Source organism: Phascolarctos cinereus, unplaced genomic scaffold (genome assembly GCF_003287225.1).
Source record: "Phascolarctos cinereus isolate Bilbo 61053 unplaced genomic scaffold, phaCin_HiC Scaffold_4;HRSCAF=312, whole genome shotgun sequence".
Lineage (NCBI taxonomy): Eukaryota > Metazoa > Chordata > Mammalia > Diprotodontia > Phascolarctidae > Phascolarctos > Phascolarctos cinereus.
In genome coordinates this window covers 357342076-357368452 of record NW_027555847.1, presented here as the reverse complement: position 1 = coordinate 357368452, position 26377 = coordinate 357342076, and the positions used below count along the sequence as shown (strand labels likewise).

At 40.2% G+C, this 26377-nt stretch overlaps 1 protein-coding gene and 1 pseudogene across 1 annotated transcript in view; one reads left to right on the top strand and one right to left on the bottom strand.

Moving 5' to 3' along the window:
• Window positions 1-1164, bottom strand: part of PRLR (prolactin receptor) — a 227347-nt gene extending 226183 nt beyond the window's left edge. Inside the window, 1 exon segment of the mRNA XM_078153224.1 lies at window positions 933-1164. The gene's annotated coding sequence lies outside the window, so the exon portion shown is untranslated.
• Window positions 1-11758, top strand: part of LOC110216002 (sorting nexin-2-like) — a 50075-nt pseudogene extending 38317 nt beyond the window's left edge.
• The last annotated feature ends 14619 nt before the right edge of the window (window positions 11759-26377 follow it).

Here is a 26377-nt window from a genome sequence, read left to right as displayed (position 1 = left end):
AGGTCAGTAAAAGGATATTTTCCTAAGGAGAGAGCTACTCCAATCTCTCTGCTGCTGCTGCTGCTGCTGCTCTCTGGCTCTCTAGCCAAGTGAGTTTGTTTTCCTTTTCTCCGCTCCCTTTTCCTTTGCCTCTTGCTGGTTCCCTCACAACATACTATCCCATTTTTTCCTTCTTTACTTTGCCAGTCTTCTCCTTAGCATTTGTAAGATACTCAATCAATACCTCTCCCTTCCCCTATTCCCCACCCCCCCATCATCTTTCTCAGGGAGCAGTCCTCAAGTATGTAAGCCCAGGTAACTAAACTTTTTGTAGTTAGTCAAATGATGGGACTTCCTACAGGTAGACACTCTGCACTCACTGCCTGCCCCATGATGCTTGGGAATGTAGTGGTTTTGGAAGTCAGTCTGTCACTGTCAATCAGCCTTATGCTATTAGACCCCTTCTCTTCCCCCTCATCCTTTTCATTTTGACATAAATCATTTACATCCCAAAAAGCTCACAATCACAACAGAGATTCCTTCTCCAGGGTTCATCTGATGACACCTTTGAAAAGGCTAATGCATCTGTGGGCAGTTGTCAAGCCCTTTATGTGTGTCCAAGAGGAAACCAAACCCTCTCAATTACAAGTTATTTTTAGTGCCTTAGAGTAAGGGATGATTCTCAGACTGCGGTCAGAGCCCTTGTTTTCCCCACATGCTCTTTGGAGAATTAATTGCATCAAGCATGCATTTGCTAGGACCTTGATCTCTTCTGCCTTTTTTTTTTTTTTACTTCAATAGCCCTTGACCCTTTGTCACATTTCAGTCCTTTCCCCACCCTACATACATGCAGAAGGGTAAACCTACAGCCTAATTTACAACCCAACACATTCTAGCATCACTAAGTCAGGTCAACACAGCTTTCCAAACAGGTTTAGCCACACAGTACTCACCTGTGCCAGAGAACCAAGTCAGGTAGAGGACATGTCAATCCAGGGACACTTCCTGAAAAAGGACATGAAAATCCATTGTGGGTAAAAACTGTTTCACGAACAGTTGGTGTATCTTGAGAGAAGAAGATGAAAGAGAGAGAGAGAGAGAGAGAGAGAGAGAGAGAGAGAGAGAGAGAGAGAGAGAGAGAGAATATCTATGGACTACAGAGCTGACTACACTGGATCCAGCCTGACAGCTCTGCGAGAAATACTACTCTTATGCACTTGTTCACTCTTTCTCCATTAGAGGAGGAGTCAGTGTTGCAACATTTATGTTCCTTGCTTGAGGCAAAACACTGATTTTCTTCAGCATGGAAAATGTCCAGAGCCTGCCAGATTTACAAGGTTACAAAGGTAGTTAGGAGAGGAGGAATGCAGTAGATGAGAGAAGAAATAACTGATTCTCCCTAAATTGGTTTTGTATCTTTCATCCATGGATTGTCCCTTAAGTCTATTCTGGGAAAATACACACACACATATATACGCATACACATGCATACACCCACACACACACACACAATCTTCAATTGTTTATAAACCTAATAAGCTCTAAGAGGCAATTTCTTTGGGCTGCCAAGATTCGGAGCAGCAGGGTGTCAAATTGCTTTCTTTCTTTCAGAGTGATTCGTGGGCAGCCACAAATGTCTGAGGGGGATAACGGGGAGTCAGCTCTCATGGAACCCTAATGAGGTGGTGTTAGAGTAAAAAGTGGATTCAAGAACAACAACAGCAAACAGACCAGGGCTCAAAGAGCTTTTTGGTTTCTGCCTGGCCACCAAAGACTCCTGACTAGCTCTCAGAGTGGAGGGCTTGCTGTGTGCCTAACAGGGACAACAGCTAGAAGATAGCACAACAAGTGTTCTGTGTTCCTGTGTAAAGATGCTCTTGTTTTTTCCAGAAATCTGAAATGCAGTTTTTTGAAAAGGGCTTCATTATTTGACTTTTTTTTTAATTTAGGAACAAAAACAAAACAAAAGAGGGAGTTGCTGGAGGCAAATGTTTTCTCCTGTACTTAAAGTTGCCAGTGTCTGTCTGTCTGATGCCATTTATTTTATGTTATATTTGACTGCTACATACAGGAGAAGCACACTCCAAAGTTATTTTAAATAAAGGATATTGGGTTTCAAGAAAATGACAGGAATGCCAGGCTTTACCATTTTGAATCAACTGCTTCTGGGGAATGGCTGGCAAGTCACCCTGGCAGGGGCTACTCACTGTCAACATTCAGGGAGCCAATGAAAAATCCAATGATGTATTAAATGTCTAATGCTATGGAGAGAAGAGATCTTGTGCCAGATTCCCAGAGGCAGCTACAGAGGCATAACTGCTCGTTGTAATGTCCATGCCCTACACCTAGACTACCTGGCTCAACTGGCCAGGAAGTGGTGTCCGTAGCCTGTCAGAGACCAATGGGTAAGAAGATTCATGAGTCACATAATGAGCCTGTTGCCGTGCCTGCATGACCTGGGAAGTACTTCGCTACTTTAGGTTAATTTTCTCATCTGAGTTTTCAAGAGTTATGATAGTGAGGCACTAGCTTGCGCTGGGCCGACCAAGTTAGAAGACCACTGGCTGCAGGCTCAAGGATGGCCTATGTGTCTGCCATGTTAGCTGACCTCACTAAGTTTGCAAAAATGTTTACATTCTGGCTGCAGGGTGACAAAAGGTTTTGTCCATAGCAGTAAATAAAAACCGTCTGCCAAGACATAGAGGCATTGAAATCTTCACTGAGGAAGGGGCTACTCGCACAGACTAAGCTCATACAGCCTAAATTTATAGGAGGATCCAAAGAACTTGGCTGTTTTGGGGAAGATGCAAAACTTACGTAAGATGTGGTACCTTCGCTCTTCAGCTTGCAGTCTAACAGGAGGATGGGATACATACACACTTTTTTATTATATTTTTAAACCTAATCTGTGCTTGGTGAATGTGCATTCTCTATAACTTACGGGAGGGGAAGAGAACAAGTATTGATTAAGCATCTTTTATGTGCCAGGAACTGTGGTAAGTGTTTTACAAATACTGTCTTATTTAGATCTTCCCATAATCCATGGAGGTAGGTTCTATTATGATCCTCATTTTACAGTTCAGGAAAGTGGCATAGATAGAAGTTAAGTGACTTGCCCAGGGTCACCCAGCTAGTAAATATCAGAGGCTGGATTTGAAATCAGGTCTTTCTGACTCCAGACCTAGTGACCTATCCACTTTATTACCTAGGTGCCTTGAGACTTCTGGTTTTCTGAGTGTTGTCTTGAGCACTGAGAAATGAAATAACTTTCCAGGGTTACGGGGATAGGACTTGATCCCAGATCTTCCTAATGCTTAGGCAAGTTTTCTGTCCACTACAATACAATGCCTCACATAAGACATAATACAAATAATACATGGTAAGGGCAGTAGTTCCCACGGAGCCCATAACACATTAAATAATGAGTCCAAATATGGTAGTTCTGGTGTTATCAGTGATGAGAATAGATGGGTATATAAATGCTGGAAAATCTGCTCCATTTTCCATCTTAAAAAATATCTAGTTTCATCTATAATTGCTCTTGGGATGATCTGGTTTAGTTGACCCTCCTGCCAATCTTTCTGCAAACCTATTTTCCCCTTCACTGCTTTTCACTGCTTTTATTAAGAAATACTGATTGTAATCTTTATCTCCATTATATTGTGCAAAGGATTTTGCACTTTCAACTGTGTTTGTTCTTGGATGCCATATCTCTGCTATGCAGGCCAAACAATTGCTGACTGACGAGGCCTCCTCTTTATGGTGACTGTTTTATGTAAGATTATGATCATAATTTTTGATCTTTGTCTTTGCCTTTATCCATTTCCCATTTTTCAGCATCAGCAACACTGCAAATGAACAATGAACTGGGCTCCTAATTAAGCAAGACAAAAGGGAGTATGCTGGTTTGAATCTGGAAAACTGCAGGGCTTTCAACTACTTCCTCACACAAGCTGTCTTTTTAACATAAACATCATCCCAGGGATGTTATATCTCTGTGAATCATGGAACACCACAACCTCTAAAAATGGTGGGTCGGTCAAAAGGCAATGGAGAGATGAAGAGTGATAGGCATAAGTAAGTTTTATTGTATTGCCGTGGGAAATTACAAATGATATTTAGCCTAAAACATATTCATCCAGGAAATGTACACAAAGTGGTGGGTCAGTCATGTTGCAAAAACAAAGGATGAGATGGAGAGGCTGAGGGATATGTTGGGACCCATGTACTGTAGCAAGTTTTAACACTAAGCAAGGCCTCCAGGGTATGGGGGTCATGAATGGAAATGAGAGAGGATGCACTGCTGTCTGCACAGCTTAGACCACAGAACCTCTGAATGCTGACATAGGTGTGTTTAGATCGGGACAAAACAAAGCAGCTTAAAAGGTCTGTGATATATATGAAGGTGGAAAGCACTAAAATGCTAATTCTTTAAGGCTTGAGTCCACGTTGTAGTTTTGTTTGCATTCTATATGGCATCCCTGCAGTACTTTTTCCCTTGGGGAAGCTCCCAAATATTCCTCTCAGGAGCCACTAATCCCCATTGCCCTGCCGAGGTGGTTGATTCACCACCGCTGTTGAATAATATCCTTTCATTTGTGTTAGCACAGGGCTTGGAGTCAGCCAAGAACTAAGTTTAAATCCTCTTTGGGGTACTTACTAGTTTGACCATGAGCAAACCCCTTAACCCCTCTAAGGCTCCACGTCTTTTTTTTTTAATAAGGATAATAATAACTATAAAGCTTATATCCCAGGATTGTTTTAAGGTGGAAAAGAGGTATCTAATGGATGAAAAAAGCTTTATAAGCCTATATAGTCTAGGCCTGATCACATTGCCCTTCTGCTCAAAAAAATCACTTCAGTGGCTTCTTGTAAAATTCCAACCCCTTTGCCTGGTATCCAAGCTCTCCACTGCCTGACAGAACTTGACCTTTCTAGACACTCCTCCCTTACTCCCCTCCAAATACTTTCCCCTTCAGCCAAGTTGACCAACTTTATGCCATCGTACACAATCTGCAGTTTTTTCAACCTTGGTACCTCATTGTTCTATACACTTGGAATACCCTCTCTCTTGCTGCCCTCTTCCTCACCCCTCGAGCCTGTGCTATTCCATCTTTACCCATCTTTGAAAGTCCAACTCAAATGTCGTCACCTTCATGAAGCTTGTTTGCCCTGATCTCTTCCTATGGTAATAGCAACAGAGTACTGGAAAGTACGTTGGATTAGATTCAGAGGATAGGGATTCTAATTCAAGCCACCTGTGTAATATTAGGCAAGTCACTTCACCCTTCTAGACCTCATTTTCCTTATCTGTAAAGCTAGACTAGATGGGCTCTAAAGTCTCTTTCAGTTCAAAATCTATGAACCCTGACTCCTTGGTTTTTACTTCTCTAACGGATGTACTCTCTCTGATTTTGTGTTATAGTTATTTGTAGATGTATCCTATCGCTTTACCACTCTACAAGCTACATAAGAGAAGGGACCATTTCTTATATGAATTTGATATCTCTTCTAGTGTCAAGCAAAGTATACATGGAGAGTACTTAAAAAAAAAGAGTGAGACTTCTGCCTCTCATACTTATGCTTCATGTTGGGTCACCACAACCATTTGTTTTTCTCTGCTCCTGCTTTCAGACCACTGAACTTTGTGGAAGAAAGTTAGAAAAGCCAATTGATTCAGTGTCCAATGAATTTATGCTATCTAATTTCACTTGGACCCTTGTTGATGTTTAATGATGCTTTTTATCATTCCCTTGTTGATTCCTATCAAATTTCACATAGTGCTGTTCAAAAATCTTTTCTGTTCCCCTTCAGCCCATGGTATCTCCTAGCAGAAATTATTTAACTCTTTTTTAATTGAGACGGAGTCTACTCTGCCCACCTTATAATATCCTCCTTCCCATCTTAATATTTCATGATCCCCACAATCTGCAAATGAGACATAATTCTCATCTATAACCTCTCCACCAGGGTTCTTGACCCTATTCCTTCTTTTCTTTCCTGTCATTTAGCTTTACTAATTTTTTCTTCTCTTTCTTGACTCTTTAGTCTCTCCTTTAGTCAGTCAATAGACATTTATTAAACATCTATTATGTGCCAGGCACTATGCTAAATCCTTCATTACAAGTTCCTTCCCAAAGAATCCTAACTTTTCTACTAAAAACTTCCTTCAGTTCTGCTCTCCCCTCAAACTCCAGTCCTTGCTTTAAACTTCATTATCCCCTAACTCACTGAGAGGTTTGAGTCCTGTCAGGTACCCTCAACCTGGTTTAGGCCATCTGCCAAAATGGTTTACGGGATGTGGTCACACATGCTGCAGCTTCTTGGGGCCACAGATGAGCGTTGGTGAAGGTGGACACCAAAAATGGATGAGCAGCCCTGAAAATGGCTTGGCAAGCCCTCACACCAGAGGTGCCAGCCCTCCTGAACACCCCATTCACCTCTCCCTATGACTCCAATTAGAATAGATGCTAATCAGACAGTGGTAGAAGTGTTTTCCTCAACTAGAGTTTCCTTTATCACCAAATCATAGGTCTAGACTACTCCCTCTTCTCTCTTTTCCCAAAGCCTCCTTTATATGGCCAAGGATCTCATCACTATGACCTTCTGCTTCTATATAGGTTTCAACCAATTATAAGTTTCCAACCACAATTACTGTCCCAAGTTCTTTATTTTCAGTTGCCTGCTGGACATTTATACCTACATTTCCAATTGCCATCTTCAAGTTAGCAGATCTTAATCTGAACTCATTGGCTTGCCCTCCAAAAACTAGCTCTCTTTCTAACTTTCTTTTCTCTGTCCAAAACATAGTTCTCCCAGCCATTCATGCTTCCAGCCTTGAAGTTTCACTCCTATTTGCTTTGCTTTCCCAGACCAGACACTTGCCAAGGCCTATTCATTCTTCCTCTCCACTGTCTTTTAGATGCTGTTTCCATTAAGGAAATGGGATTGAGGAACGATTCCAACTTTGTCCCCTTCCAACCAACTTCTCTCTCTTCCCACCTTAGATCCACCCACAGCCACAGTCATTTGGAAAAATCCCTCTAATCAAAGGATGATGATTATACAATAGGAAGTCAATGAATAAGACATTTACTTGTTGTGCAGGGATTAGTATACACCTTCATTACTAGGTCAACTTCCAAACCATAAAGTTGGAAACTTTTTCATACACACTTCTCAAATAGTACACTTTGAGGATATGATCGAATTTATCTTAGTTAAGAATGCACTCTTCTAGAACCAAAAGCATTACAGAACCACACATGTCCTTTCTCTTGAGGAGCTTGAAGCATGGGCTTCACTCTTATGATGATTAGGAGGGTTTTCAAGAAAGAAGCACTCCTCTCTCCCCATTTCTAGTATTCTCAAATTCATTCAAATTTGAGTTTCATCTTCCCCTTACTCCCCCCAATCCATCTCTTGCCACTTCCCCTAGCTTATAACCATACTCCAGGATGCATAGCAAGGAGCCTTCTTTTATATAACAAATGGCATAACAAAACCTCAGACTCTTCCTTGGGTCTAAGGGAACAACCATTCCCTAAGAAAGAGAGTGACCACTGGTTCACAACTAGTTGCCAGTCCCATCAGACACTATCTCATCCCATTTCTTCCATAACTCCCTCATCTAAGCAGGTGACTGCCTAGGTATGAGTGCAGAGAGGCAGGCAGTCAGAGAACACTATTTCTGCAAGGCAATGGGTATAATCTTTCCCAGATGAACATGCAGTAAAAAGATATTATGAAGACCTATGTATGGATAGGTGGATTCTCAAGAGTCCACTTTTTCTTCAGCCCAAAAGAGAGAAGTGGCCATATTGAATATTATGCTACAGAAAGTGGGAGGTATATTAACCCTTTAAAATATCTTGTGCATCTCTTAAGTTGGTGTTGCTATAGTATCATGATTCTTGATTCTCAAGTCATTCTCAAGTCTCCTGAATACCCCATACACTAATTGGATTAGTATCCCCTATGTATTATATTACACACACACACACACACACACACACACACACACACACGTATATATTATGCATCCCCTACAATCCAATTTTGCCTAAAGACTCCCAAGGCAATAATTTATGCTAAGTTGACTTTCTGCATGCACTTACTTTCTCAACATCTAACCCATAGGGTAGATGGCAGATATGGGTATATATTGGAAATTCTACTTTGTTGATATTAAAACTGAGGTACATAGAAGTCAAATTATTTTCCCATCATTGTGATATGAGTCAGGAAAGGAGAAGGGACCAGATGCTTTGCTTTTCATGTTGCAGAATAATATTAGTTAGAAACATGTTGTGAACAGAATTGCCTACTAGACAGATGATACCTACCAGCTCTTCTTAGATCACATAGAAATGGAGATTTGACCATATAATGTTTAAAGTCCAATTCCAAGAAGCTCTGATGTTACCATAAATGAGAAAGAGAGATAGATGGGAAGAAATGGTTGAGTGGTAATCTTAGGATAAACATGTTGATAGTTCTATGAGTGTTGCCTTTTGCACAGATGCAGAGTGTTAGAGGTTGAAGAGATTACATAGATTGTTGAGTCCAATCTTCTCATTTTACAGAAAAGCAAGTTGAGACTCTAAGTGGAGAAATGATTACCATGTGCACAGCAGTAATGGCAGGGTAAGGAATAGAAGCTCTGTCTCTTTTAGTTTGGCATAGTAGAACAAATGCTGGGTTTGGAGTCAGAGGACCTGAGTTCAAATCCTGGCTCTTCCACTTGCTGCCCATGTGAACTGGAACCAGTTATTTAAATTCTTTGAACCTCAGTTTCCTCATTTGTTGAATAAGGAGGACTTACATGGAATGATTTTTAAGGTCTCTCTTAGTCTTAGACCCATAATCTCAGTTCTGTGTTCCAACAAATAGACAAAGTCTAGCTTGTTGTTGCTTTTTTCTTCCCCCATCCCCATTTGTTTTTCAATCATAATACTGCTTGTTAATTTGATTTCAAAAGCTTCATTTTTTCCTTTCAATATTTTTACCCTTTCTAGTAAACTGTATTGTTTTGTTGTTGTTGTTAAGGCAATTGGGGTCAAGTGACTTGCCCAGGGTCAAGTGTTTGGTCTGAGGCCAGATTTGAACTCAGGCCCTCCTGACTTCAGGGCCAGTGCTCTATCTGCTGTGTCACCTAGCTGCCCTAGTAGACTGTATTGTTAAAGAACATAGAGAAGATTTTAGAATAGCATGTTGATAAGTCATACCCTTTGACACAGCAATACCACTATGAGGTCTGCTTCCCAAGGTGATCAGGGAAAGAGGGAGACTATATGTTCTAAAAAATTCATGTCAGATCTCTTTGTGGTGGCAAAGAATTGGAAATTGAGGGGATGTCCATCAATTGGAGAATGGCTGAACAAGTTATGACATAAGATTGTGCTGCAAGAAATGAGCTGGTTGATTTTAGGAAAACATGGCAAGACATATGAAATAGTAAAGAGTGAAATGAGCAGAACCAAAGGAATTTGGATACAGTAACAGCAATACTGTTTGAAGAATAACTGTGAAACACTAAGTTATTTTGAGTATTATAAATATTCAGATCAGCTGCAAAGGATCTGTGAAGAAAGATGGTATTCACCTCCAGAGAAAGAACTGATAAATAGAAGTATGCGTAGTATGGTTTTACATCTCTCTCTCTCTCTCTCTCTCTCTCTCTCTCTCTCTCTCTCTCCATATATGTATATATATATATATATACATATATACATGTATACATATATATGTATATATATATATACATATATATGTATACACATATGTATACATACACATATGCATATATACACATATGCATATATATTTACAAGTATATGTCTGTATTTGTGTCAAATGGTGGTCTCTCAAGTGTGGGTTGGGGAGGGGAGGAGGAAGACAGTTTGGAACTTAAAATGTAACAAAAATAAATAAAATTAAATTTAAAAGAAAGAATAGCATGATGAGTTATTTTCTTCATCTATTGGTACATCCTAAGGCTGAGAACAGAGGGATCAATGGCCCAAATCTCTGTATTGTCAGAAAACAAGCTGAGATACCACTTAAGATGCCTCATTATTCTAATGTTTTTGTGTCCATTTGATCTTTATAGATTCCCTGAACATTTTCCCTTATGTCCTTTACATCCCTTTTATCTTGTTACCTAAATAAGGCCCATCATCTCTTTTCTTCCTTTCCTCAAGTATCTGTCATTGTCCTGGATAATGGATCAAGAAAACCCAACACATATAATAGGGCCCCAGAACACTAGAACAATCAGAAGCACATAAGGACTGGTGGGAGCTGAAGCTGGCACTGATGTGGGAGTCATGTATAAGGTGTTGGGAAAAGCTCCAAGAGAAGGATCTGAGAGGATGGCATGGCCATGCTTCACTTCAATTTGATGAAGGCATGATAGAATTGGAGTGTCCTTTGGGCAGGTTATGAGTAAGGTTTTAAGATAAAATGAGATCACCATAGATCTCAGCGGGAGATTAGAATGAACCCTAAGGGGAAGGATCTTCTCCCCCAAAATGTTGCTAAATTATGATAGTGAGAAAGTGATTGAGAAAGAAAAGGTCAACAAGTGGCTGGAAGAGTAAGAGAACCATCTAAGCCAGTGGTTTGAAAGCCAAGATCACAAAAGTGTGGTAGAAAAAAAATCCACGGTATTTCTGCCTTCCATTTGTCTTTTGGTGATAGCATGAATGCTTATGTGACATATAGAGAGTAACAGCAAAGACTTTCCCTATCCAGGTTCAATAAGAATGAATTTTCAGTTAAAAGAAGGTTTAGTGACTTTCTTGGATTGCACAGCAAATTAGCCACAAAGTACTTACATGTTGGTTATATTGTGCCTCCAGCTCCAGAGGATGAATATTACAGGCGACCAAAGTGAAAGTTGGGAAAGAAGATTCATCATCCACTAAATTTGTAGAAAAAAGGAGAGCAGCCCTTGAGGGATGTCTTCAACATGCAGTGAAATATCCAACATTGCTTCATGATCCTGATTTAAGGGAGTTCTAGAGAGTCTGACCTGCCTAGAGCGGTTAATACTTGGGCTCTGAGTGGAGCAGTGATATTGAGGATGGCGAAGAAGGCTGCCAACACTGTCAATAAAATGGCAATCAAGATGAATGAATCGGATGCATGCGAGGAAGAGCAGCAACAATTTGAGAATCTGGATCAATAACTTAGTGCCAAAGCCCTGGTCTGTCACAGAAAAGAACTTTCAGCCAACCCAGCTGACTTTGCAAAAGTGCTGCCCCGTTAGGTAATTCTGAGGGTCATACTACTTTATCTAGAACTGTGTCTCAGATTGCTGAGATTGAAGCAAAGATTGACCAGTCACATCAGGAACAAGATTTTGCTGCCTTTTATGTGTTTTCGGAAGTACTTGGTGACTACATTCATCTTATTGCTGCGGTAAAAAATGTGTTTGATCATTGAATGAAATGTTGGCAGAAATGGGATGATGCTCAAATTTCTTTGCAGAAAAAAACCCCGCGAAGCTGAAGCAAAAATGATGCTTGCCAACAAACCAGATAAAATACCTCAGGCAAAAATGAAATCAGAGAGTGGGGAGGCAAAGGTCAGCAAGCAGAGAGAGACTGAACAAGTCTCCAAAGCTATTTGAAAGGAAATTGAAAGATTTCAGAAGAAATGAGTGAAAGACTTTAAAACTGTTGTTATCGAGCCCTAGGAGTCATTAGTACAAACACAACAACTGATGATAAAATACTGGGAGGCATTCCTACTTGAAGCCAAAACCATTGCCTAGCAAGGTGACTTCAAATTAGATGATTCTTTGGCTATCTTTTCTAAGTTGTGCTAAATTCCACAATGAAATCACTTTAAAATCATCTAAATAATCCATGATATATTTTATGAATTAACATGTGGCTTTTTTATAAACTGACATTTTATTAACAGGCTGTGTGTTCTGACCCTCTTTGAATCAAGTGGACTGTGGCATGACATTCTGCAATACTTTGCTGAATTGAACACTGTTGTGTCTTAACGTGGAAAGTGCACTGCAAGGCCAGAAAGTTTTACAATATTTTTTCTTTACAATGTGTTCTGTTATTACTATTACTGTTATCTGACCTCTTTATATCAAATTATAATTGCATTGACTAATGTTCACTTATGCCTTCCTGTACAGAATCATGATTTTGTGATTACAATAGTAAAAGGTTGTACCTTGTGAAAAAACAAACGTGGGCAGCTAGGTGGCACAGTAGATTTGGTGCTGGGCCTGGACTCAAGAAGACATCAATTCTAATCAAGTCTCAGACACTTACTAGTTGTCTGCCCCTAGGCAAGTCATTTAACCCTGTTTGCCTCAGTTTCCGAGAAGGAAATGACAAACCACTCCAGTATCTTTTCTAAGAAAAGCCCAAATGGGGTCATGAAGAGTCAGACGTGACTGAACAACAAAAATTGTGTTTACATCAATTACAACAACCTTGGTCTCCATCAGGCAAGACACAGCAAGCATAAACATTACAAAAAGTTGACTATGACTGAATACTTTTTGGGGCAACTACGTGGCACAGTGGATAGAGCACCAGCCCTGGGGTCAGCAGGACTTGAATTCAAATCCGGCCTCAGACACTTACTAGCTGTGTGACTTTGGGCAAGTGACTTAACCCAGATTGCATAAGAGAGAGAGAATAAATATAAAAAAAATTCAATATCAAGTTAATTGATTATTAAATATTAAGTAAATAAGTATAAAGAAGATGTGGCTAATGCATGAGACCAAGTCCTGATGTGTAGATAAAGAGAAAGGATTGATTTGGAAGATATTGGGCAGTGTGGTACAATGGAAAGAGCCCTGTATTTGGAACTGGAAGGAGCTGGGCTCAAGCTTTTTCTCTGTCGTTTATTACCTGTATTACTTTAGCCAAGCCACTCTCTAAGCCGTGGTCCTACATGTAATACATGTAAAGGAAGTGGGTTGGACTAGAAAGAGGGACAGTATGATGAGGTGGACAGAGTGCCAGGTTTTTGTTAGTTAGACTTAGGTCAAATTCTGCCTCAGATACTTCTTAGCTATGTGACCCTGGCAAGTTTTCACATCTCTGGGCCTCAGCTCCTCCTTTGTAAAATGATAGGTTTGGACTGGGTAACTGCTAGGGTCCCTGCCAGGTCTACTTCAACTATCCTATGACTCCTCTAGCTCACTAAATCTATGATCTTGTGAATAATAAAGAGAAGAAACTGAGCATCTAACCCTTTATTCAGTGATACCTTGTGCCAATAGAAACATGTGGAAAACCTACATTAGGAGGAATTCCTTCCACGTGGTGGCAGCATTTATGTAGCTCAGTCTTTTCAGTCACGTTCAACTCTTCTTGATCCCATCTGGGGTTCTGTTGGCAGAGATACTGGAGTGGTTTGTCATTTCTTTCTCTGGCTCATTTTACAGATGAGAAAACCAAGGCAAATGGGGTTAAGTGACTTGCCCAGGGTTACACAGAGAGGAAGTGTCTGCTGAACTCAGGAAGATGAGTTTTCCTGACTCCAGGCCTGCTGCTCTATCCACTATGCCAACTAGCTGCCTGCTATAGCATTATGCTGAGTCCTCTAAGGAGGAGGAGAAGCCACTATTGTCAGCAATATGAAGCTAACCTCAATTCTGGTGCCTTTGGGTGGATTTTGTCATTTGAGGAGTGTGAAGCAGCCCCTTATTAAGTCCCCAGGTCTCAGGAAGAGCATGATTGCACTGTCAGGGTCTTTGAAACATTTTCTCCTTGGTGAATGTGTCTCTGTAGTATTCCTGCAAGAGCTGACCAACATCAAGGCAGTTGAAGAAGCAATATGTTATGTTTGTTTTCTTCCCTTGGGTGTCTGGTGTTCTGTGGCTTCACTTCATGCCTTCTACAATGATAGGTTTTGGGGGAGGGGTCAGTTTTCTAATATGGTTAAGTCTGGGATGAGAAAGAATTCACATTCAGCCAAGACCTACTTTTCTGATACTGTGATTATTCTGGGCTTCTGCTGTATTACCCTAAAAGAGTGTTTGGGAGCCCCTCGTATAACACATTCACAGAGGAGGGAGAGATTCCTCTTTCATTTTCACTTTATTTTTTAAAAATAAATTTTTATTGATGTGTCCAGAAACAAATGGATTATAATTTTAGTATTTAATGTGGTCAGAGAAAATGAGCCCAGAAAAGATGCCAACACCTCTGAAGAGCCATCATCCTTGTGGTTTTCAGAGTGTTAGCCATGAGGGATTTCCCAAGATATTAGATCCCAGGTTTATTTTTCAGAAGTGTAAGGAGAAAAGGCTGGGAAACAGGACTCTAGCATGGATGCAAGACATAAGTTTCTTTTGCAAAAACATAGAAGCCACAGCCATTCTCATCCCAACAGCCTTCCATCTTATCCCTGTCTCATATTTAAATTTTCTGTCCTGATTTTGAGAGGCCAAGGCCATTATGCCAATATCTCTCGTTCCTTTTTCTTTCTTTCTTTCTTTCTTTCTTTCTTTCTTTCTTTCTTTCTTTCTTTCTTTCTTTCTTTCTTTCTTTCTTTCTTTCTTTCTTTCTTTCTTCCTTTCTTTCTCTCTCTCTCTCTCTTTTTCTCTATTTCTCTCTTTCTTTCCCTCTTTCTCTCTCTTTCTTTCTCTTTTCTCTCTTTCTTTCTCTCTCTCCCTCTCTCTTTCTTTCTTTCTCTCTCTCTCTCTCTCTCTCTCTTTCTTTCTTTCTTTCTTTCTTTCTTTCTTTCTTTCTTTCTTTCTTTCTTTCTTTCTTTCTTTCTTTCTTCCCTCTCATTACTCCTTTTGTCCTCCCTGGTCATGTTAGCTGACCATCCTCTTCTTTCCTTTCTGGTTCCAGCTTCTGGGCTTCCTTCTACAGTCACCTTTCTAAGAGTTGGCTCTTTCTTCTCTGGGAAATCCTTCCCTGAAATGTTCCCTCTTTGGAAGGAGGGCTCCCCTTCTAGAGGGAGAACTGGTACTGGAGTCTCCTTCCTCAGGGGGAAAAATAAAACCACTGTGCAAAGAAATGTAGTAGTTGGTGGCCTAGTTGGTGGTATACAAATACAAAAGGAAAGACAACATGGTTGGGACTGCCCAGACAATAGCAGACGAGGTGAGGAAGATAAGACAAGTCAGAGGCCTAGAGCTGCATGGTCTCTAGTCTGAGGCGGGGACAGGATGGCTAGCAAGAAGAGTGAGGATTCAGAGATGTATGTGATGCTAGTCTCCAGTTTCCCTACTGCTTTGCCCCAAATTTATTCTGCCGATAGTCAGGATAGCTTAGCATAGAAAAAAAAGTCCAGGACTCAATGTCAGGAGGCCCAGGCTTCGTTCTGATTCTGATGCTAAATTATTATGTGCCCTTTGGCACATTATTTATCCTCTCCTTATCTGTGAGATGAAGGGGTTCATTAAGAGGAAGAGGGAGGGGACAGGGTTTGAAAACCCTATCATATAAAGGTGCAAGGGGCTGAAGCATTTTAGTTTGGAATCAATTAATAACCATTTGCCATTTATTAGGCACCTAATATGAGCCAGGCTGGGGCAGACAGGTGGCTCAGTGGATAGAGCTCTGGGCCTGGAATCAGGAAGATCTGAGTTCAAATCTGGTCTCAGATACTTATTAGCCATATAACCCTGGGCCAGTTGCTTAACCTCCATTTGCCTGTAGAACAGGGACACCCTGGAGAAGGAAATGTCAAACAGCTCCAGTATCTTTGCCAAGACATCCATGGGATTGGCGGCAGCTAGGTGGTGCAGTGGATAGAACACTGGCCCTGGAGTCAGGAGCACCTGAGTTCAAATCTGACCTTGGACATATGATATTTACTAGCTGTGTGACCTTAGGCAAGTCGTTTAATCCCTATTGCCTCACAAAAAAAACCAACAACAAAAAAAAGTCCATGGGGTTATGAAGGCACTGTGCTTAGTCGGGGAAAGAAAGGCTGGACCTGTGATTTCATTGGTATAAGTTACTCTTCCATCAGGAGACTCTCTCTGAAAATGCTGGTCAACACCTTTTCTGCAACTTACTGCCTTACAGAGTTGACTAGAGCACTGAGAAATTCAATGACTTGCCCTGGATCACACAGCTAGTAAGCGTCTGAGGCAGGACTCAAACCCAGGTCTTTCTGGTTCCATGCCACAACAGCTCTCAGTGAGCCTGAACCAAATTAAAATGTAAAAATACAACATAACATAGATAATGTTCATTTGTGGCTAAGTAAAAAAAAAATGCAGCCCACAGGAATCTGTTTCTACCTGAATTTGATAGTACGGGCCCTGACAATCGACAAAAAAAAAAAAATAAAAAAATAAAAAATCCAATTTCACGTGACCTTAGTGAACTCAGCAAGTAGAGAGATCAGAAATCCACCAGGCCAATAGTTTCACATGGTCTCTACGGCCTGACTTCTACCTGGACAGCAGGAGCCCAGCATTCTTGGCAGATATTCAGAATCTAACCCAACATCAAGTTAATCCTTCTGAGTGTTGCAATGTGTGTGTAGGAGAATTAAAGAGAGAGATAGAAACACAAAACAAAGACAAAGGAAGAGAGAAAGAAAAAAGACATAGAGACACAGTGGGGGAGGGAATGGATCTGATCAGAGGTTCATATAATGGAATTTGCATTCTAGATATTCTGCTTTCTATACATTTATGTTTAGCTTCCTTCTGCATTATGCATCTTGATCTGATAGAGTCCACAGATTGCTCAGATCCTGAGGGCTTACCTGGTCTAACAGCATCCATTTCAGTAGCCCATGGCAGTTACAAAAATAAATATTTGGCGAGAGGGAAATCTGAAAAGGGGGATTTTCTTGGCATTATTTTTATTATTGTGAAACTCTACCTCTTTTTAAGTCTGTAAACAAATTCATTATCCCTTCTTGTTTTTCCTTTCCTCTCCATCTCTTCCTCTCCTCCGCCTCCCTTTTGTTTTTCTTTCATAGGAAGCATAAGGATACAACATTTCTTGGATCATAGGGCCCTAGAATTAGAAGGGACCTTAGAAATCATCCAGAACAACCATTTTTTGCAGATGAAGAAACTGAGACCCTGTGAGGTTAAGTGATTAGCCACCAGGTAGTTAGGTATGATTTGAACCCAAGGACTTTGATTCCAAATGGAGATCTACCATACATGATTTTTATATGGCTCTGTATGTGTGTGTGTGTCCAAGTGAGCAATACTTTCAGTTATGGATTAGAGAAGGTTATATATTTAATTTGAGATTCTTTGGTCGTAGTCCAGATGCTGCGAAAACAATAATGATCATGATGGTAGTGATGAGGATGGTAATGGGAGCTCACATTTGAACATTGCTTTAAGGCACATAAAGGCTTTCACCATTAAGCCTTCCCTCATCTGCCCAGCTGAAAGTAATTTCTCTCTCTTCAAATGTACTATTTTGCACTTTCATAGAATATCTCCTTTGCCCTGATAGCATTTTCTAACTTACATCATATTTGATTATGGACATACCTCATATGTCCCCATTAGATTGCAAGCTTCTTGAGGGAAAGTATGATGTCATTTTCAGATTTGTATCCTAGCATCTAGCACAGGTACCTTGAATGTAATAGATGTTTAACAGTATTTCTTAAGTTGAATAGAATAATAATAAATACTATTTCACATTTTGCATAACTCTTTACAGCTCATCAAAGTGTTTCTTTATTTTATCTTCTTCGATCTTTGCACCAAATCCAATTTAATGAAAAGGACATTGAGGTTCAAGGAGGTTAAGTGGCAAGGCCAAGACTAGAACCCAAGTTTCTTGACTTTTGGGTTAATGCTACTTCTACTATGCCAGGTTCCATTGTTTCCACTGTAGGGTCCTAATGATTGTTCTTCCTGCATAATTTATATCAAGAAAGAAGCATTTGGGTTCTGAGTAAGTTTATTCCCCACAAAGTTCCAATAAGCTTAAAGCCAATACCTTCCAGTAAAATTGCATGGCAGGAAGGAGAGTGGTAGAGAGGCTTTGGGTTATGGGAAATAATCAGGCAGGTGGCAAATCTAGATTTGAAGGGAGAATTGAAGAAAAACACTGCCTCTTCAACATTCCCAGCCAAGGCTAATCTAATGTGAGAGGACCAAAAAAAAAAAAAAGAAAAAAGAAAAGAAAGACAAAGAGATGGAATACATTATTTAACACCCTCAACTGTACCAGACTACAGCCCTTTCTCCTCTTCTCCATTACAGTTGGGTTTCTGCCAGGCTGAACAAACAGATTAACATTGCCATATGTGCACACTAGCAAGCACACCGTGCTTATAATTGTGGTCATCTATCCAAGCTGGAGTCAGGTTTCTCTGGTTGGTGAGGGCAGTGAAGAGGGGAGGGGAAGAAAATCTAGGAGGAGGATTAGGGCCCAGGAGGAATAATGAAAGCATTCTGAGAGACCCTCAGCCCAAGTTGCTCACCCTCTCTGAATAAATCATCAGCATCCCTGTGCCTTTGCTGACAGCTAAAAGGGAATAGATGGAGCCTGGCAAGTGTGCCTTTCATCTCTTTTTAAAAAGAGAGGGGAAATTCTCCCTGTCCAATATGTGGTACATTGAACAGAATGCTTCCTTCTGAAGTAAGCAATGCTTTTAGCAGTGAGGAGATGAGCAGGGCAGCAGCTGGGAGTTAGTTGGCATGCTGGGGGAGTGCGCATCAATTCCTGCCAAAGGCTGTGATGGGCTGCTTAATTTCCCATTGGAACAAAGGTCCTTATCATATACCTGTAGGTTTTTCTCCATGGATAAAATAGCGAGACTACTTTTTGTATGTGCAAAAGAAGCAAGAGGGAGCAGACTAGGCTTCCCCTCCACTCCTTTAGGATTTAGGAGAAAGATTGATCAGTTGGGTGGACTAGGGCAGTTACTTCTCACTTGCCCCTCCCCTTCTCTGTTCTATACATGCCAGACTGGCTCAGAAATTCCGCAGCCAGGGCCGGCTACAAGGCACATGGGAGGACACTTTCGCCAAGATAAACCAAATCCGTTCATTGGGTTTAAAGGGTGAATTGTCTCTACGATAAGGGAAAGCTGTTTCTTTGGTCTGCCCAAATAGACTGATGGACCCAACTATAAGCCATATTGCCAGTTCTAACTAGAAGCCATATTTCTGTTCAAGGGCTACAATCAACAATCAGAGATCATAAGCTTAGGTCAGTTTGTGTCACGAACCCCTTTGACCGTCTGATGATGCCTGTGGACTCCTCAGAAGAATATTTTTAAATAATTGAAGGAAGTGAAAAGTTAGAGGCTAGATTTCAGTTTGAGGCTAGAGACAAGAAAAATGTGATTTTTTCCATCCATGTTCATGGATACGCTAAAATCTTGGGAGTCTGAGACACCAGATTAAAACCCTTCAGACCATAATGATAGAATGAAATAATGAAGAGCAAAATGAGCAGAACCAAGGGAACATTGTAAGAGAGCAATATCGTTTTAAGAGTGACTTTGAGTAAATAAGTGATTTTGATTATTATAAATACCCAAATTTGCTATAAAGGACATATGAAGAAAGACACTATTTGCATCCAGAGAAAAACTGATAAATAGAAGTATATATAGAATAATTTTACATACATACATACATACATACACACATGCCTATTTGTATCTAGTTGGTAGCTATCTCTAAGGTGGGGGGAGAGGGAAGAAAAAAAGGAAAATTTACATGATAATTTTACTATATATTTGAAGGGAGTGGCAAGTTGTTTGTAATAGATTTTCAGTTTCATGTGAAAATCATCTTTTTTTTTATTATACCATGTTACAGAAATGGTATATTCCACAAAAAAGAACTCTCAAAATGTAGTCCTCAAACCTCTGGGGCTCCCTAAGACCCTTTCAGGGGTCAAAACTACTTTCATAATAATACTAAGACATTATTTGCTTATTAAAATATTCCTCCTTTTTTCAACTACATATCTAGGGGAGGCCAGATTTTTTTCATATAGTTTAACCAAAACAATATATTGCAAGAGATTGAATGCAGAAGCAGATATGAGAATTAAGTGTCTTCTTTTAAATCAGACATTAAAATACAACACCACATTTTTCATTTTTTTGTTTTGGAAAATATAAATATTTTCATAAAAATATGTTGCTTGTATTAACATGTAATGAATAGGTTTGTTGTTTCAAAATGAGTTAGTGAATACATATTTCAAAGGATTTTTTATCAATTTTAATTTTGAATATGATAAATACATATTTATAAATATAATTGACATGCTCTTGTTTCAGTTTCAGTTGTGTCTAACTCTTTATGACTGCATTTGGGGTTTTCTTTGCAAAGATTTTGGAATGGTTTGCCATTTCCTTCTCCAGCTCATTTTACAGATAAGGAAACTGAGGCAAACAGGATTAAGTGATTTGCCCAGGGTCACACAGCCAGTAAAGTGTCTGTGGTTGGATTTGAACTCAGGTCTTCCTTATTCCAGTCCCAGCATTCTACCTACTGTGCCCCTAGCTTCCTATAACCCACGCAAAGGAATGCTTTTTGGAGTCTTCAATAAAGTTTGAAAACTGCTACCCTAGACTAGATTTTGACCAAGAAAAGTCTGAAGACATCCTCCTATTCAAGATTTGATCCCCACTGAGAACAACAGGCATTTATTAAGTGCTTCCCCTTTCCCAAGGTTTTGGGACACAAAGGCAGAAAATAAATAATTCCTTCCCTCAGAGAACTTATATTCTATTTTGGGGGGAGGAGAACGACATAACATATACATGTATGAGTCAATCATCAATGATCGCTTTTCGAGAGAGTGTGGACCAGGTAGAGCCTGTGCATCCCAAGGGTTCCCTGTGCAACTCCACAGGCTGTATCACCAAGGACTCTGGTATCAGGTTCTCTCTAAGCATAGTCCCTCAGCTCTGATCTCTGCCTGGCTTGTGGTCTGGCTCAGCTTCACAGTAAAATCTAAGAGATGGAGAAGGAGGTATTATTACTATTCCTGTTCTACAGGTGACAAAACAGAAGTTCAGATGAGAATGAGTTGCCCAAGGCCAAATGTTCACAAGTGCTGGAGGTGGAGTTTGAAACCATTTCTGTACTGATTTGGTCCAGTGCTCTTTCTACTATATAGCACTTCCCTATTAATTATCTCAAGTGGGATATCCATACCTTGCATAAAGAGACATTTTCAGGTTGCTCTTGATCACACCTTGGACTTAGGACTGAAGGTTGGAAAGAATCTTAGGGAATCGTTTAGTCCAGTCTCTTTCCCTAACACTCATAATTTAAATATGAGAAAACTGAGGCTTGGAAACATCAAACCATTTGTCTAAGGTCACATGGATGATTAATACCAGAGACAGGATCCTCTGATTTCATGTCCTTTCCACTATACCACACGTCCTTAGAATGGGATCACTTATCCTACCACTGACCCCCAATGTGCTTTTGTATCTCTACCATCAATGAAAATTTACTAGACGCCTCCCTAGGTACATGAGGCTGTGCTAGCTGCTTTTATGTTAAGATTAATTCTAGGGAGAGATTTTGAGTTTTTCAGTAGAGAGGCTAAGACATTACTGTGCATGTTACAAATGGAGAAATTGAAGTGCAAAAACATTGAACTACATGCAGGAAGATCATTTGAAGAGAGATGATGAAGAGACTAGAACCCTAGTCTCTGTTGATAGTAACGGATTGGTCCTGTTCTCTTGAGTCTTATGAGTAAGCTTGCTTCCCAAATTTCTCTTGAATGACTTCCAAAGCCTTTGTGTGTCTCCAAGGCACTAAAGGAAAGCCCTTGAAGCAAATTTAAACCAGATATAACAAGGGCAGGGGGCTGTTGTGTGCACCTCCCAAGGAGTCAGGAATAGATACCTCTAGCATCAATTCTTCCAAGTCTTCTCCAAAGGACATTTAATTCCTAGAGGTCAGCTACTCTGTTCTCTTCAGACTGAAGGGTCACCAGATTTGAATTATGTCTATCTGTAGTGATTTTTAGGTTCAAGATAAACTCCTAAATACAGAAAAAGGAGACTCTAAGCTTTATATGCAGTTTCTTCACACCAAAAGCAGTTCCATAATGAGCACACATAGTAAATAGCAAAGAAAACCATTTACCTGAGTTGATAGCAAAACTGAAATTGGAGAAAATATACATATGAGAATACATACCAGACAATACAGAGTGAAGGAGTGTTCTCATTGGGAGTGAGATAGCTCCATTCTACCAAGAAAGAGAGTCTCAGATTTCACCCGAAGTGGGAATCCCTGAAGTATTTGGGGTAGTAGACTAAGCATAAAGACATGACCCAAATCCTACATGTAGCTTCTTCCTGGCCTTTCTCCCTTCATGGCCCCAAAGAAAAATGATCATTGCTCATACCCTCTCCCTTGATGCTGGAAACTAGAAGTATCCTAAGAGCTTGAAGAGATCAGATTTCTCCCCTCCCCGCCCCACCATTTTTGCCAGTTCTACCCTACCCTTCACACAAATTCAGGTTATGGATCTTCACAAAAGAGGGGCTTTCAGGCTTGAGTTACCTATATATAATCCCTGATGGTAACTGTTAATTAGTTAAGCATTTTGATATTAGTAGGACTTTCCTCATTAGAAAGAATGACTTCATGTCAATGACAGTGACAGTGACAATGACAATGAAAATCAATGACATTATTCATCCAGGACGAATAATGCAAAAATTTCAGTTTTTCTTTTAACAAAATATCTTTGTTTAAATGAACTGTGGAGGTCAGGTTTGAAAAGGTGGCAGAGAGGAACTACGTGGAAGGTCGGGATGGTTATTTAAAAAGGAAGAATTTCATAGGTACTTAAATGCAACATTGGCTTGTTTTGCTGCTATTGTTTGCTTGGGGACAAGGTAGGAAGGAAACAAAGTAAGCAGGAAATTACAGTCAGCTTTGGGAGCAGGATTAGGAATTAGAGAATGGAATGAGACAATATGGAACCATTAGTAGAATGATCACTAGAGTTCAAGTCTGAAGACTTGGATTCAAATTCAAAACTTGTATTTAACCTCCCTAGTAACTAATTATGTGATTCTGGAAAAGTAAGACTAACCCAGCATTATAGCCTTTCCACCTAAGTATGTCCCACCTGGAGAGTATGTAGTGCAGTATATAAATATAAGCAAAATAAGTTGAGAAGTTCAAATGGTGTAATCTGCAGAAAGCATTTGGTAGCAATCAAGCTCTATATAAAGGTAAGTTTAGGGGCAGCTAGTGGGTACAGCAGATAGAGCTCCAGCCTTGGAGGCAGGAGGACCTGAGTTCAAATCTAGCTTCAGACACTTGACACTCACTAGTTGTGTGACCCTGGGCAAGTCACTTAACCCCATTGCCTAGCCAAAAAGCAAAAAATAAAAGTGAGTTTATAAACTTTTTACTTTAGCTTCAGTGACTTGAAAATAATGTTTTACAATTTGGAAGTCAGCTATCATAGATGGATAAATATGCTTCTTTTATCTAGAGAGAAAAATCATATAGTTTTATAATTTTTTTAGTGAATTGTGGCTAAAGTTCAAAATTGAGACAGCATCAACATTATCTGGTCATTTATAACATTAACTAGAGTGATCTGGCTAATGGTTATCTATCTCCTAGAATAAGCAGAGCTCATCAAGTGGACTTAGGCAGGTACTATTCACACACTTCAAGTTCTTTCAAAATGATCAACTTTCTTTTTTGCTTTTACTTTGATGACCTCAGAAAAGCAGATTTTAGTAACTTCTTTTAAGAGTGAACACTGGCTATCTCTCTCAATCTTTGGATATTCTCTGCCCTAGAAAACAGAACCTTTTGCATGCAATCCACCAAAACAATGCTCCAAATTCTAAAAAAACCCAAAATTCTTGGACGATCTGTATCTTTAATAGGCAGCATGAGCCATCCTGGGGAAGGATGAATTCGTCTTGCGGTCAAGAGCCCCAGATTTGGGCAGACTGGACTAGTCAAGAGAAAGAGGCCCAGATATTGCTTGAGTATCTGAAATATTAAAAGAACTAGAAGAAGTCCTTTAGCAGCGAGTCAGGTAAGATCTTCACTGCTGGGCTTAAGGCAAGACAGGGTCAAGAATCATTTGGGATAGTAAAGCCTGACTTTCTTTTCTAAAGGCTTGCAATCTGCACTGGTGGACAACCTGTCCACATCATTGAGAACCACACATCATAAAAGTATAGAAAAGAAGGTCCTCCTCTACCCCCCAGTCCCATAGACAAATAGCTGAAAGGCTATTGAGTGGACTTCTGAGGAGAAACAGTGAACCAAGATCCCAAATCTCACTGTGGAATGTCTGCCAATAGGCCTGTCCTTCCTCATAGATAAAGTAGGAAATCTCATGAATAGGGATTTCTTAGGCCCTGGAAACAGTGTTCACTCTCCCATATTAGCTACTTACTTGATCTGAGGTGCTTGGCATTTCTTTAGTAGAAGACAAAGCCTTTTGATACTGAGTCACAATGTTGTAGGATTATAGGATTGGGGCAGCTAGGTAGAACACTGGATACAGTGCTGGGCCTGGAGTCAGGAATACTCATCTTCCTGAAGTGAAATCTGGCCTCAGGCATACACTAGCTGTGTGACCCTGGGCAGGTTGTTTAACCTTGTTTGCCTCAGTTCCTCATCTGTAAAATAAGCTGGAGAAGGAAATGGCAAACCACTCTGGTATGAATGGGATGTCCCAGTGAAGACTCCTCAGTGTAATTAAGGTTTAGGATAAGGCTGAGTGGGACGGGGGTTCCGTGAAAACTTCTTAGAGGAATAAACAGAAATTGTATTAGACTCAAGGCAGGCATAGCAGCCTGACAGGCCTAAGTTTCGATTTACTAGAAATCACCTGATTTATGGGAATTCAACCCCAAGTACCCCCTCCCCCCCTTAGGCCATTGTTAAGTAGTTAAAGTTTGCCAAGACTGAAACTCCTGAAGAAGCCCCCCCTGTATTTTGAGGATGCACCTGTTGCTATATTTCTGGTTATGGTGACCTGGCTATACAGTACAGTGTCTAACTTGACTGCACATCTTTAATTGCTTCTTTGGTATTACTTCAGCAAACTAAGAAATATAGATACGTATATTGTGTTCATTGTTTTGTTTTCAGTTTCTATGGACATTGAGATTGTGAGCCAAATAGTGGACAGTTGGTGGGAGGGGGAATTTGCCCATTAGGGTATATAATCAGGTCCTTTTGCTTCTGTCTGTGTCTCCTTTCATCAGAGTATTCTGGTGGAGGGACACCCAAATCTCGAGGTTTGATATAATAATAATAAATTAACTTTCTGTTTCTCCTTGGATACCTCAGTGTGTTCTTTAATTTGAGTGGCATCCCACACAGGTATCTTTGCCAAGAAAACCCCAAATGGGGTCATGAAGAAAACACAACTGAAACAACAGAACTAGAAAATAGTAGGATTACAGATTTAGGGGTACAAAGGACCTTAGAGGTCATCTAGACCAACCCTTCATTTTACAAATGAGGTTAACACTTATCCACAATAGCTAATAAGTGTATGAGACAGGATTTGAACTCACATCTTCCTAACTTAAATCTGGCTCTCTCTCCACCATTCAGAATGGGGACAGACCTCAGGGCCCATCTTGCCTCATTTATACTTCAGAAAGAATCCCCTCTACACCACTATTTATAAGTAGTCAATCAGTGATTGCTTGAAGACATCTAAGGAGGGGAGCCCTCTACCTTTTGAGGTCACCTTACTCACCTCTAATTGCTAGAAAATTTTTCCTTCTCTTAAGTTTAAATCTGCCTCTGTTACTTCTACACATTAATCCTAATTTTATTGCCAGACTTTCATAACCAAAGATTTAGGTCTAAATGAGAGACCTAGTGGTGTAGTGGATAGAGTGCCTGTCCTGGAATCAGGAAGACCTGAGTTCAAATCCAGCCTCAGACACTTACACTGTGTGACCTTGGGCAAGTCACTTAACCTTGTTTGCCTCAGTTTCTTCTTCTGGAGAAGGAATGGCAAACTACTCCAGTATCTTTGCCAAGAAAACCCCAAATGGAGTCAGAAAGAATCAGATATGACTGAACAACATAACAACAGAGATCTAGAAGTCTTTTAAAACAAAACTCACCCAAATATGGGCACTGCAAGACTATTTCCTTAGCCAAATTTCTTGGAAATGTTGAGAATGCAGATAAATATCTTTAGGATGATATGTTCTATGGCAGCAACTTGAGGCAGCTGGTGAATAGAGTGAATAGAGCATTAGTTCAAATGTGGCCTCAGATACTTGCTAGTAGTGTGACTTTAGGCAAGTCATTTAACCTCCATTTACTTCTTTTTCCTCAGCCTGTAAAATGGGAATAATAATAGCATCGACCTCACAGGATCATTGTGAGGATTGAATGAGATAATGTTTATAAAAAGAGCCTTAGCCCAGAGTCTGGCACACAGTAGGTGCTATGGGA